We start from the raw sequence: 12,610 nt of genomic DNA on the forward strand, positions 1-12,610 counted from the left end.
AAGCGGGCAGTCCTGATCTAATCGGAGCACCTAATCGGAGCACTTATATAAACATTGGGTTGCTAGGCAGATTAGCTGATTGACAGTAACTAACTTTTCCGGCCTAAACCTAAAAAGGCGCCAAACTCAGAGTGAGGGGGGGACAAGACGGGCTTACAAAATGGATGCCTAGTTGTCCTTTAGAGGATCCAAGATGGCTTTAGGATTTTTATCTCTACAATATAACTTTCAGGTGTAGACCAAGCTTAATAGATTAGCATCCCTCCATGTTCTATCCCTCTCTCATGTGTAAGATGAAAGTCATGATGTACCTCTGCTCTCCATTGACAAGAATGTGAGATGAGAATTTTTAATATTGAATTAATCCTGTCTCATTCTTGAGCATATGAGTTGTGTAAAATATTAAGGATTAAATTGGAAGGTGAAATATATTGTTAGGATGAAATGCCTTATGATGCTGCATCAATAATATAAATGAATTGTACAGTTCACCATGGATTTACAGTGTGTGTAGTTACAGTACAATTTCACTTCTACTTTATATTGTCTTTTTAGTGTGAGAAAACACCATATATGATCGGTCAGTTCCTTGTACTCTATGAGCAAAAGGTATTTCAGTCTCTAACATCCTGAACATTTCAGTCTCTAACATAATGGCTATTAGCCAGGATGGGTAAGGAATGGTGTCCCAAGTCTCTTTTTTGTCAGAGGGTGGAGATGGATGGCAGGAGAGAGATCACTTGATCATTACCAGTTATATTCACTCCCTCTGGGGCACCTGGCATTGGCCACTGTCAGCAAACAGGATACTGGTCTGGATGGACCTTTGGTCTGACCCAGTATGGCCATTCTTATGTTCTTATGTTCTTAGCCTCTTTGATTTTAACTTATTAGCTCACATTACTGAATGTTGATGCATATTTAAGGGAAATGATATGCACAGACTGTATGTAATGCTAGAATGTGTTGAAGCTTTTTTTCTGCAGCAGGTGAAGGAGTTTCTTTCAGTTCATGTTTGCATTAATGACACACTGACCTACTTTCCTGTATCTGCCTAGCATAACTTGGTATCCCTGAAATTTGAGACTTCATCTTCTCCACAGATGTGTTATGTTTAGATTCTGTGACAGGAAACATTAGTGTAAAATGACACTGCAAATAAAAATGAAATGTGATGTGGTGGTTGGTGCTGCAAGTGCATTTTTATTTAATTGTGTGAGTGTTATCCATCATGTAGATTTGTCTTTCCTTTTTTTTATGGCCCTGTGTGTGTTTTATTAGGTTTCCTTTTCCCTCCTTCAGATTAAAATGAAAAATGAGTTGTGTACATTTCCCCATATTCTAAGCTGTACTGCTTCTCTGCCCATTACAGGCTGAGAGTGAGGGAAGAGGCGAACATCATGGATCAGTGAGGAAAGGCATCTTCTGCCCGTCTTAAATCATCTGCTTGACAGAGAAGCTGAAATTGCTATAAAAAAGCTCCTTGGCAGCTCAACAACTGCACATAAAAGAAATAATATTTTTCAGTGAATTGTAAATGTCATAGTCTCAGATAACATTTATATTTGAATAGAAATGGGAACTGATTGGAGAATTAACTTTCCCTGGCGATATCATTAACTGACTTTGAATCGCATCACCGCCGTAAAAGCAGTGCAAGCCAGTAACTCAGAACAATGATACTTTTAAAGATCCAGTGCAGCGTGTGTAAATACAGAACGGTATGTCTTCAGCAGAGGGATCTGCGTGTTTGAATTACTAGATAAAGATTGACTGGTTAAAACGCTGCAGAAAATGAACACCGAATGCCTGTTGTCAGAAGTGACTGACAGCCTGTGTCCAAAGCTGAAATGAGGTCGTTTTTGCCTATTCATTTCAGCTGGTGTGCAATGACAGGACAAGAGAGGACAAAGAACGTGATGGGTTGTCATGTGATTGTCTGACTAATGTAGTCTTACTGCCCCTTTGCCTGTTGTATTAAACCAAAATAATTTCAATATATTGCTGTGCTATCTATGCACTTATTTAGGCCCCTCATCACCATAGTACGCGAGCACCTCACAAACATTAGTAAATTCATCCTCACAACACCTGTGAGGCAGGGAAGTATTATTTGCAGATTGGGAACTGGGATTAAGTGATTTATCCAAGGTTATACAGGAAGAGCCAAGGATTGAATGCTGATCTCCTGATTCTCAATCTAGTGCTCTAACTACTAGGTCATCCCTCCTCCCTTCTACACACATGCTATAAAAACGCCGTGTTTGATTTCTTAGTGATAATACAGCATAAGGGGCTGAATTTAGTCAGGCAGGGTGTGGATACATCTTCCACTGAAATCAGTGAGTTCATTTTGTAGATTGTGAGCTCAAGCTGTTAGGCTTTCTAGCGTGCCCTGAAAATTATCTGCTTACCCAAGCACTGGGAGATAGAGGGGCATAAAAAGGGCAGGTATTTGTGAGAGAGGTTTTATACTCTGGTTAGGTAGTCTTAGGGTGGCCAACTTTCTAATTGCACAAAACCGAACACCCTTGCCCCACCCCACTCACTCCATCCCCCATCCCTCTGTCCCCCACCCTCACTCACTTGCTCATTTTTACTGGGCTGGGGAGGGTCCCTTTTCAACCGGGTGTTCCGGCTGAAAACCTAGTCTGTATTTGGAGTAAGAAGAAGAAGCTGCTGATGGTTTTCTCCACATCTCCCACCCATGTAATTGTATATTTAACTTATGGCAAAGGTGCCCTAGAGACTGAAATAAGTACTTTAAACATATTAATTATAAATCTAAATAAATAGGTGAGTGGGCAGTGACTGACAACTCTTGTGTGCTACCAGAATACAGTTTTCAAGTACTTAAAAGGTTGTTACAAGGATGAGGGAGAAAAATTATTTTCCTTAACCTCTGAGGATAGGACAAGAAGCAGCAAGGGCAGTTTAGGCTGGACATTAGGAAAAATATTCCTAACTATCAGGGTGGTTTAAGCACTGGAATAAATTGTTTAGGGAGGTTATGGAATCTCCATCGTTCGAGATTTCTAAGAGCAGGTTAGACAAACACCTGTCAGCGATGGTCTAGATAATACTTAGTCCTGCCATGAGTGCAAGGGACTGGACTAGATGACCTCTCGAGGTCCCTTCCAATCCTACAACTTTATGATTTGGAAGTTGAGCTAAGTAACAGGTTTCTCAATCTAGGGTGTTTGTGACCGTTGGTCTAGATTCTTATAAATTAGCAGGTTTCACTGCAGGACAGTGATATTTGATATATTAGTCAAAATGATGAAAAATAGTTTTTAGCATCAGGGTTCAGACTGGGGGGGAAAAGTGGTGGTATTCTCCTAAGCTTTATCTTCAAAACATCCTCTGCCTCCATCCTAGTTCCATTCACTCATGTAGCCAAAATGAGATGCCACTTACAGTAGATGGTATAGAACTTCATAATATGATAGCATCAGAGGGGTAGAGTGTTAGTCTGGATCTGTAAAAGTGGCAAAGAGGCCTGTGTCACCTTATAGACTAACAGACGTATATGGAGCATAAGCTTTCGTGGGTGAATATCGACTTCGTCGGATGCATGTAGTGGATAATATGATAGTCACTCTCTTTTTTCATGGTTTGATCCTTAGATGTTTAAATTGTAGAGTCAACACCCATTGAGTCTTGGGTTGTCTGTTAAGGTGGCTTTGGTGGTTTACTTCTGGTTCACATTTTTAAGGCTATCTTCACATGCTTAAGTGACCGATTTTTAAACCAACACTTTTTAAAAGTATGCTAATTTTGAATGCCTGGATTTTCAGGTCCCATTGACTTCAGTTAGAACTGTGATTGCTTTGTACCTCTAGAAATCCTAAAGACACTAAGTTAGGTACACAAAGATGAAGGCACTGCAAATTAGTGGGCAGATTTTTAAAATGTTGGTCTTAATTTTTTTTTAATGAAAACTTAGATTCTGTGACACAAGATGCAGCTTCCAAGGAAAGATATGGAATTGCTAAGCCATTGTGAACTGGCCCAGTTTGAGTCCTGGTTATCAAGTACCAAACGTGTCCCATTGCTTATAAAGGCCTCAGCCCAAAACGAATTTCAGGCATCTCAAACTTACTTCAACAGTTTATAGATCCTCCCCCCCCCCGCCCCCCCGCTCGGTTGTTACACAGATGGTGTAATGGGGATGGAGCCCAGAGTCCAAACCCTTACTCAGTGGGATTTCGCAAGAATAACAGAGAAGGACTGTACCATGTCTTGCAGACACTGGCCAGGAGAACAAGAACAGGAACAAAGACAGGAACCAGGGAAGGATCAGGAACACACCAGGAATTGGAGTTCAGGACCCTTTGCAACAGGTAAGTAGATCTTCATCAGGATGTCTTCTGCCTTTTACTCTTGACCTCAATGTCCTGTGTGCTAAATGCAGAAAATACACTGTCTGATGGTTTAATAGGTGAGTGAGGGTAAGTCCAAGGAACCTTGTTAGGTGTTACTAGTCCACCTTAGGTCTTATTCCCTCATGGCTCTTATTTTTTATGTGTTTTGAACTGTAGAAAAAGATATTGTGAAGAAATAGATCATTCCTCTATTTCCTGAATTTAGGCTTCTGCATTCCTATGAGGAACTGAGCACCCTTTTCCCACTGATTTCAACTGGACATAAGGGCACTTACCACCTCACAGGAGTGCTCGAGGTCTTGCAGGATTGAACCATTGGGTCTCTGTCTTTCTTCCATGTCTCTTCTTAGCTGTTTGTTCAACCTAAGAGCTATCTATAATTTTTGTCACTTTCATTTCCAGTGTGTCAACATGGATTGTGAAAAGTAAGCCACCTTTTGCTCATCTAATGGAATACATCACTGCAGATAATCCATCTGGAATGTAAATTAGTTTTCTGTTACCTGGTTACTGTTGTTAGATGTGCGTAACAGAGGGAAGACAGATTTAAGATATTGTAGGCTTAGCATGCAGTTATGAATGTATCAAACACAATTTTATTTTAACAGGTATGCTAAGGATGGTTACAGGAGGAGTGTGTACAGTTTGTTGTACTTGTGTGTGTTTATCGGAGTTTGTGAATTCATATTTAATTCTCTTAGAATGTCATGTTGACAAGACATATTCCCTGCAGAAGACTTTAAATGGGATTTCTCTATCACATTTCTCTATTATTTCTTCAGAGGAGATGTTTGCAATCCTTTAATTAAAGATTTGACAGTAGGCCAAATTCTGATTTCAAAACTACCATTATTAAATCTAGAGTAGCTCCATTGAGTTAAATGGACGAACTTGGGATTTACTGCTGTGTAAATGAGAGCAGAATTTTGCCCGGTGTTCCTATTTTCAGGGGTTTAAAATTATAATTATAACTGTGTAGTTTAGCACCTTCTAAAGATCTTAGAGAACTTTACAAACACACCGGGTAGGCATTATTATCTGAGTTTATATATACCTTAAAATGATATATTGAGCCTGATCAAAAGCCAAGTTGAGTCAACAGGTGTCTTTCCATTGACTTCAATGAGCTTTGGATCAAACATTAAGGCCAGGTCTACAATAGACTTTTTGCTGATACAGTTATGACAGTTAGGGGCGTAATTTTTAATGACATTTCTATACACACATAAGCCCTAGTGTAGATGCATTTATAGTGGCATAAAAGTGCTTTTGCGGGTATATAGCTTATTTTGGTACACCCTACATCTGCACTAACAGGGTTTACTTGAATAGCTATAAGGTGCTGCCCAGCCCGGGTCCAAATGCTTAAAATGCCTTACCCCCCAACAGTTTCATCCAGGGCTTTATCTGTGCAGAGTAGATAATTCGGCTGGGTTGCTGAGAGGGAGGGGGTGTCTAACACCATGTTCCTGCAAACATATATGTGCTTAATTTTTAAGCACATCAGTAGGCCCATTAACTTGGATGGCACTCCTTACATGATTAGAGATAAACGTATGTTATGATGGGTGAAACCTTGATATGGGTTGAGTTAAAACCTCATTGAGAATGATGGGTGTGAAGATACCATACAATTAGCATGACCGTAAGGATGAATTAATCACAAACATCCACCTAAGACAAAAGGGTTATGTGAACCTGCTCAGGAGTTTTGGATTGTATGGACGGAGGGGCTCTTGCTGTCTATGGTGTTGGTAAGGGGGTGTGTGTAGACAAAACACAGATCCAGAGCGTGACAGAGGCCGTCTGGAGAAATCGAAGCAGAGGCCGGTCAGCACAGTGTGACCCTGGAAGAAGCTAGAAGGAGAGCTTTGGGGCCTGGGCTGACAAAAGAGGCTTGGGACTGTAAGCTAAGAAACTGTTCCATTTGCTTTTAGTTCCTCTTGCATTTGCAGAAGCAGGACTTTGGGCATACTCTGTAAATAATCAAGATTGCATCAAAGAAAATAGCAGACTCCATCATCAATTTCTACTCCCAAATGGAACATCCTCAGGGCTTTGGACTTCGACTAGCTCCTCAGGTTGGAAAGGGGCAACAATATTCATGAGTTCTTGCCATTTAGCTAGCAAAGTCCCAGCCCATTAAGGGTTTGATCCTGCGTAACTGAAATCAACTGGCACTTAGAATCAGACCCTAAGAGATTTGAAAATGAAGACAAGGACTTAAAATTGGATTTGGAATTAAATAGGGAGCCAGTAGATCATATTTAGTGTTAATGTTATCTTTAGTTTTAACTGTGTAAGAGGCTGCATGTTGCAACAGCTGGACTTGCCACATAGCACTCACTCTAACTTTCAGATTTTTTCCATGATGAAATTACCATTTTTATGACATTTTGTGGATATGTGAAATTCTGGGGTGCAGATATGTCTGAAATTGAGGAAGCAATTATATTTTACACAATTTTTCTCCACTTTTTTCCCTCCACCATCCTAACTTAACTTTGTATGTCCAGACTTTCCAGTGATTGGCTTTTCAGTGAATTGTAATCTCAACTCTGATTCTTCTGGCTTTCAGACCAGAAATTTCATCATCCATTTTTTTTAAACTGCAGCACTACTTAGTTTATTTCCCCCTCTAATTTACTGATAAATATGTGAAGCCTTAACTGCAGATTAGCACAGCTTGTGCCTGGAAGTTTACTACTATTTTCTCAACTACTCATTTCACTTTTTCTTGCTACACTGCTGCGTTAACCCCTTGAAAGCTTAAAAATAAACACTTTCATTTTCCCCAGAGCATCCCCTTTTTCACTGGACAAATGTCTTATTTTGCTTTCTCGGAGTGCTGTCTTTTATTTGGTGTGATGTATGTTGTATCATGAGGCAAGCACATATTATAGTGTTAACAAGAAAATGAACTGCTCTGAGACTGAATCTACTAGCAAATTGTTATGCAGCACAGGAAATGCGGACAATTAAATACATCAGTGCTAAATGGAGGTCACTGCTCCTTTAAGGGATTAACATGAGAGCAATGTAACATTCTGTACTGCTTATTCATCTAACAGTGAAGCTACTGCTGAAGTTTTAAATTGCTTGTCATTGAAGGATCCTAAGTCCTTTAAATCAGATTTTGCCCTTACGACCAGGCTTTCTTTTATATATTCTGAGCAAAGTGCTGCCCTTGAACTCAAGACATTTTCCTGATAGTGCTCAATGTAAAAATACTGAATAAATTATACTAATGATGTAGGTTTGGCTTCGTTTTGTCCCCATAAAGCTAGTTAGCCCAGAATCCAACTTTGGTTTAAAAAAAAGAGTCCAGTTTCTACATGCAGGGTTTGTGCAGACTTTTGGGGAGAATGACATATTTTATTGCAACTGGCATAATGAGATATTAATTAAATAAACCAGACAAAATGAAACTTTCTATCTGTGAACACAGCAAAAACATAGTGAAGTGTTTGGTTGCAAAAATCAATACATTTTCATTGCTACCCATGTAAGGATATACTGGATCTTCCTACCCACCCTAAATCTTGAGTGCCATGGACATTTTATCTGAGCAAAGACTAGGATTTGTCTGTTAGGTCCAGATCCTGGGAAGAAGTCGTTAGCAGCACAATCCAGCCTGGACTGTGTGTAAAAACCCCCGCAGAGGTCAGGAAAATGGGAAGATTTCCTTACAGAGTTTCCTCTAATGGAAGTTAAATATATGTATGCCTAAATACCTTTGAAGAGCTTTATTGTTTCTGGCCATTGAGAGCAGAAAAATTCTGAGTGTTCTTTCCACTTCAGACTGGTAACAAGAACAGATGCAGTGAATCAATTACTTTGGGAAATTTATTAAACAGCCTTTTTCCTTAGTCATTCTCTGCGGTTTCCAGATAACAAAGAATTCCCAGGTGATGGTGTATGTTGATCATCATAAGCTTCACTATATGTAGGTTATTTTGAATGAGACCTTAAGACCTCAGGTCTTGTTTGCTCTTGGGTGGGCTTTATGAATTCCATGGTAGTTTTAAGAAGATGAAGGGGTCACCCGGCTATCACTGGCCAGAATTTTGCCGCATTATTGCAAGTTGCCTCCACTCCAGAAACGGCTACATTTTCACAAAGTGGTATCTGTATATTGGCCAAATCATGAGAAGTGCATTTGGAGACATGCTGCTGGATAGCTGGGGCACAGCTGCAGGGGCCTAGAGCTATTGTAGAGGCACACAGCCTCTCACCTGGATAGTCCTGGTCCCCTGTGAGTGTCTCTGTGATCAGTGGGATTTGTGAACTGCAGCCTCAGTATCTGTCTTGGGGTGGGGGATTAAACGTTCCTTCTCTGCTCACAGAAGAGTTCAGAGGAGACTCCACAGGGAAATCTTTCCATCTTCCCAAGCTCTGAAGTGGTATTTGTACATCGCAACACAATCTATCCTGGACTAAAGATGTCTTTGGTCTAATTCCTTACATGAGTGTTTTGTCTGGTTAAGCTCTTAGGCCCTGATATTGCAATTGGATCCACACAGGCAGACCCCTGTTCTTGAGTAGAACCTCTCTGACTTCAGTTGGGTTTTGCATGGCTGCAGAGGTCTACACAGGTGGATTTGATTGGAGGAGCAGGGCCTTGGTAAGAACTTCAGGATTTGGCCTCAATGTGATTACTTGTGAGAGTAGTGGTTGTAGGGATCAGCCCCTGAATTAGTTAGTGTTTATCAGCACTTTACGTCTGAAAAGTGCTATACTGTATTATTACTTTTAAGTATTGTTAGGAGCAGGGTGAAATCTTGTTATGGGTTGAGTTAACCCCTCCCACCTCCCCCCCAGCTAAGACAAAACCCAGGTGTGAACCCCCTCAGGAGCTTTTGGCTGAGTATTGTTTTAAGTTGGGTGTGGGGAACAGAAGGCAGAACAGAAAAACTGGAAAAGGGGTGTGGGAGGGACAGCACAGTGGATGACCCTGGAAGAAACCTGAGGGAAGATTTTTGGGTCTGGGGAGCAGACTGAAAAGGGTGCTCTTGATGCTGTGAGCAAAAGAAGCTGTTCCTGCTAACTGATTCCATCTGCGTTAAGAGACACAGAACTCTGTACATTCTTTGTAAATAAACAAAGCTGCATCAAAGGAAATACCAGACTTTATCGACTTCTACTGCCAGCTGAACATCCCCAGGTCCCAAAACTTTGACTAGCTGCTCAGGTCAAAAAGGGGTAATGTTACCATTTATTTTATAAAAATAACTTCACTTACTGGAATTTTTTCCCCATGTGGGAAGAAACATCTGATTTGATCCCAAACGTTTAAAATTGTCCCTTTCTTTGCTGATGGGATTCATTCTGCAACAGTTCTCACTCCATTGCCTACATCACAGAATTTTAGAGATACTTTTCTAAGTTACATTTGATAACCTATTCAAGCAGACTCTTTAGCCCACACAGGTATCTTTTACATTATCCATTGGCAAAGAGATTCATCCTACAATTGTATCTGAAGTTTGTGCATATGGAGTGGCATAAAGTTAAAAGAAGAGAGATTCTTGACAGCTTATTGTGTAAATCTTTCTGACATAGTTCTCTGCATTTCTGGTGGAGACGAGAACTAATCACTACAAAGTAGGTCAAAAATTCCTGAGAGACATATTGACTGCCTTTGATTTTTCTACCTTGAAGTTCAAAGAGCATGAGTAAGTTCATTGTAAAAGGGAGGAATTGAGTTATTTTAAGAAAAAAGGAACACAGTTAGCATGAAGTGTACTAAGAACTTGAGAAAGAGCTGGTCATAAATCAGGCAGTGTGGAAAAAAACAAATTGTATATAGAGAGTTTCACAATTTTGCTTTTGGACAGTAGTTACTAATTCCTAACGAATACTTTCTATCATTTAGTAGCTACTTTTTTTCTTTTTGGCTATTGATTTCACTGAGAAATTTAATGCTATAAACCTAATTATGTATACCGTGCTTCATATTGATTGTCGAGTTTGGTAATTGTTCCTTGAAATACTTTACTTAGCTTGAGAGCTTAGGGCTAGATCCACAAAGGGGACTTAGGTTCTGTGTTGTACCTGTGTGTGCCCTGCCACCTAATGTAATTCATAGCCTCAGATGAGGCACGCAGTCTCTCTATACAATGTATAGTGAGAGTTAGGTGCCTAAGAATGGGATCCATAAAAGCCAGCAAGCTGAATGGGGAGCCACCTAAGATAGCCAATAAGAAATGCCAAAGAGAGGGGTGTGACCTAAGTCTAACCCCTCAAAGAGATTTAGGGTAATGGTGCCCAACCTAGCCTTTAGATGCTACTGCAATATAGATGTTAAACAACAGTGATAATACAATGACAATGGGACCTCAATATTCACATGAGAAGAGTTGCAGAATCAGAGCGCAAATCAGTTACGTTAGAACTATTCAGAATTCTGTTCTGCTTAGATTTATGGATTGGAATTTGGCAGAGGCAAGAGTAATATAATATAGAGAGATAAACAGATTGAAATAGAGAGCGAGAGAGAGAGTAACACGGTCCTTTTAAAAGTTAGAGGGGAAAACTTTGTTTTTCAAAATCAATCTTTTGATAAAACCTAATCCAAATTGTGATTAGAAATTGTGTGGACAGTTTTGTAGATGGCTGAATTGTTTTACTATGTTGTGTCCATAGTAAAGATGTAGCCTCAATGCCTTGGTGGAGACAGTTAGCAAACAGACCAATCTGCTGATTTGAAGGTAGCATGAGTAATGATTGAGAAGAAATGCTTTTTTTGCAATCTGTCACACGTTAGTGACATTAAGTGAGGGATTTGTCATGCTCCTTGCTGGTGGTGGAATGTCTCATAGCTTTAAGGAGAGCATTGCAACACACACCTTTTTTTCCCTCAAGCATATTCTGCTAGTAATAAAACCAAGGCCAGCATACAGAGTGCATATTTCTTTGGGCAGTTTATGCATAAAGCTCCAGCTGTGTTTCGAGAGCAGCCAGAGTGGCTCAAATGGCTAACCCCATCCCATGGCAGTGGTTGGTCAAGGTAGTCCCTCCTTCCACATCTTGAGTTTAGCCTGGCCACTGTCCAGGAACAAATGTCCCCTGAGAGGCCATCTGGTTGGGCAGCCTATCACCAGGTTGCCTTTTATAAAGTTGGTTGCAGCTGGGAAAGGGAGTATCTGAAGGATACCAGGAGAAGCAGTCTTCTCTCCTGATTGGGGGATGGAGTTCCTTGGGCAGGGCTGCCAGTAAGGCATGGGGATACCACAAGGACACTTCCTTGTCTTTGTTGTGACATGGGCTCCTTCCCCGACCCCAGGCAGTCCTGGGGCTGCTGTGTAGTGGCAATGGGGAAGGAGAGCTTTTAGCAAGCGCGGGGAGGGAGGGGGAGATGGGATCGCCTGTACTGTAAACCCTGGCCTACCATATAGCCTTATATATGGTGTATGAGTACTACGCTTCAGGCAACAACAAGCTTCAGAGCAATTAGGCTGTAGGCCACATTCTGTCCCTGTCCTCTTCTCACTGTGAACAGTTCCCTCTGAACTCAATGGGAGGTGACTGTGCTTAGCTAAGAGTGGAATTTTGTCCTATACATTAGTAATCCTGGTGTGTGTTGAGGGGTAGCAGTTACAATACTTAAAGTCACAAGACTATACATAAAAATAAACACTAAACCGCAAGAGCAAGTTGCAAGAGGGGTCCAGGCTTTGCAGCTGTTAAACAGGGACCCTACTCTCATGACTCACACTTTGCAACTTTGTGACAATTTGAACTGTGAAATTGACTTCTTGCTGTTGAGCAGAGACCTGATCAACACTGAAAAGTTACAGCGGCATAGCTACATCTCTCAGGGGGTTGAGAAATCCGCACCCCTGAGAGAGACATAGTTAAGCCAGCCTAACCTCTGGTGTAGACAGCGCTTCTGTTGACCGAGCTACCACTTCAGGCTTGAGGTTGGCTTAACTGGATGCAGGGAGAAATAGCTTTAGCTCAAGTGATGTACACATGTTATCGGTTTACTGTGGAAGTGTTCACGGTGCTCGGGCAGGAGAAAACATCAGGAAATACAAGTTCGTCTTTGCTTTGTGAAGAATTCAAAAAGGGCATTTCCTCAGAGGCGTGCTGTACAACCTCAGCTTCCCTAATAGTAACTCTCCTTATAGGGTGTACTTTCAAGCGCTTAATTTTGGTCTCCTGGCTGGGGCTGGGCAACAGAAACTGCAAAATGCTTATTCTTTTATATATTCTTGTGGGAA

Source organism: Lepidochelys kempii, chromosome 1 (assembly GCF_965140285.1).
Source record: "Lepidochelys kempii isolate rLepKem1 chromosome 1, rLepKem1.hap1, whole genome shotgun sequence".
NCBI classification, from domain to species: domain Eukaryota; kingdom Metazoa; phylum Chordata; order Testudines; family Cheloniidae; genus Lepidochelys; species Lepidochelys kempii.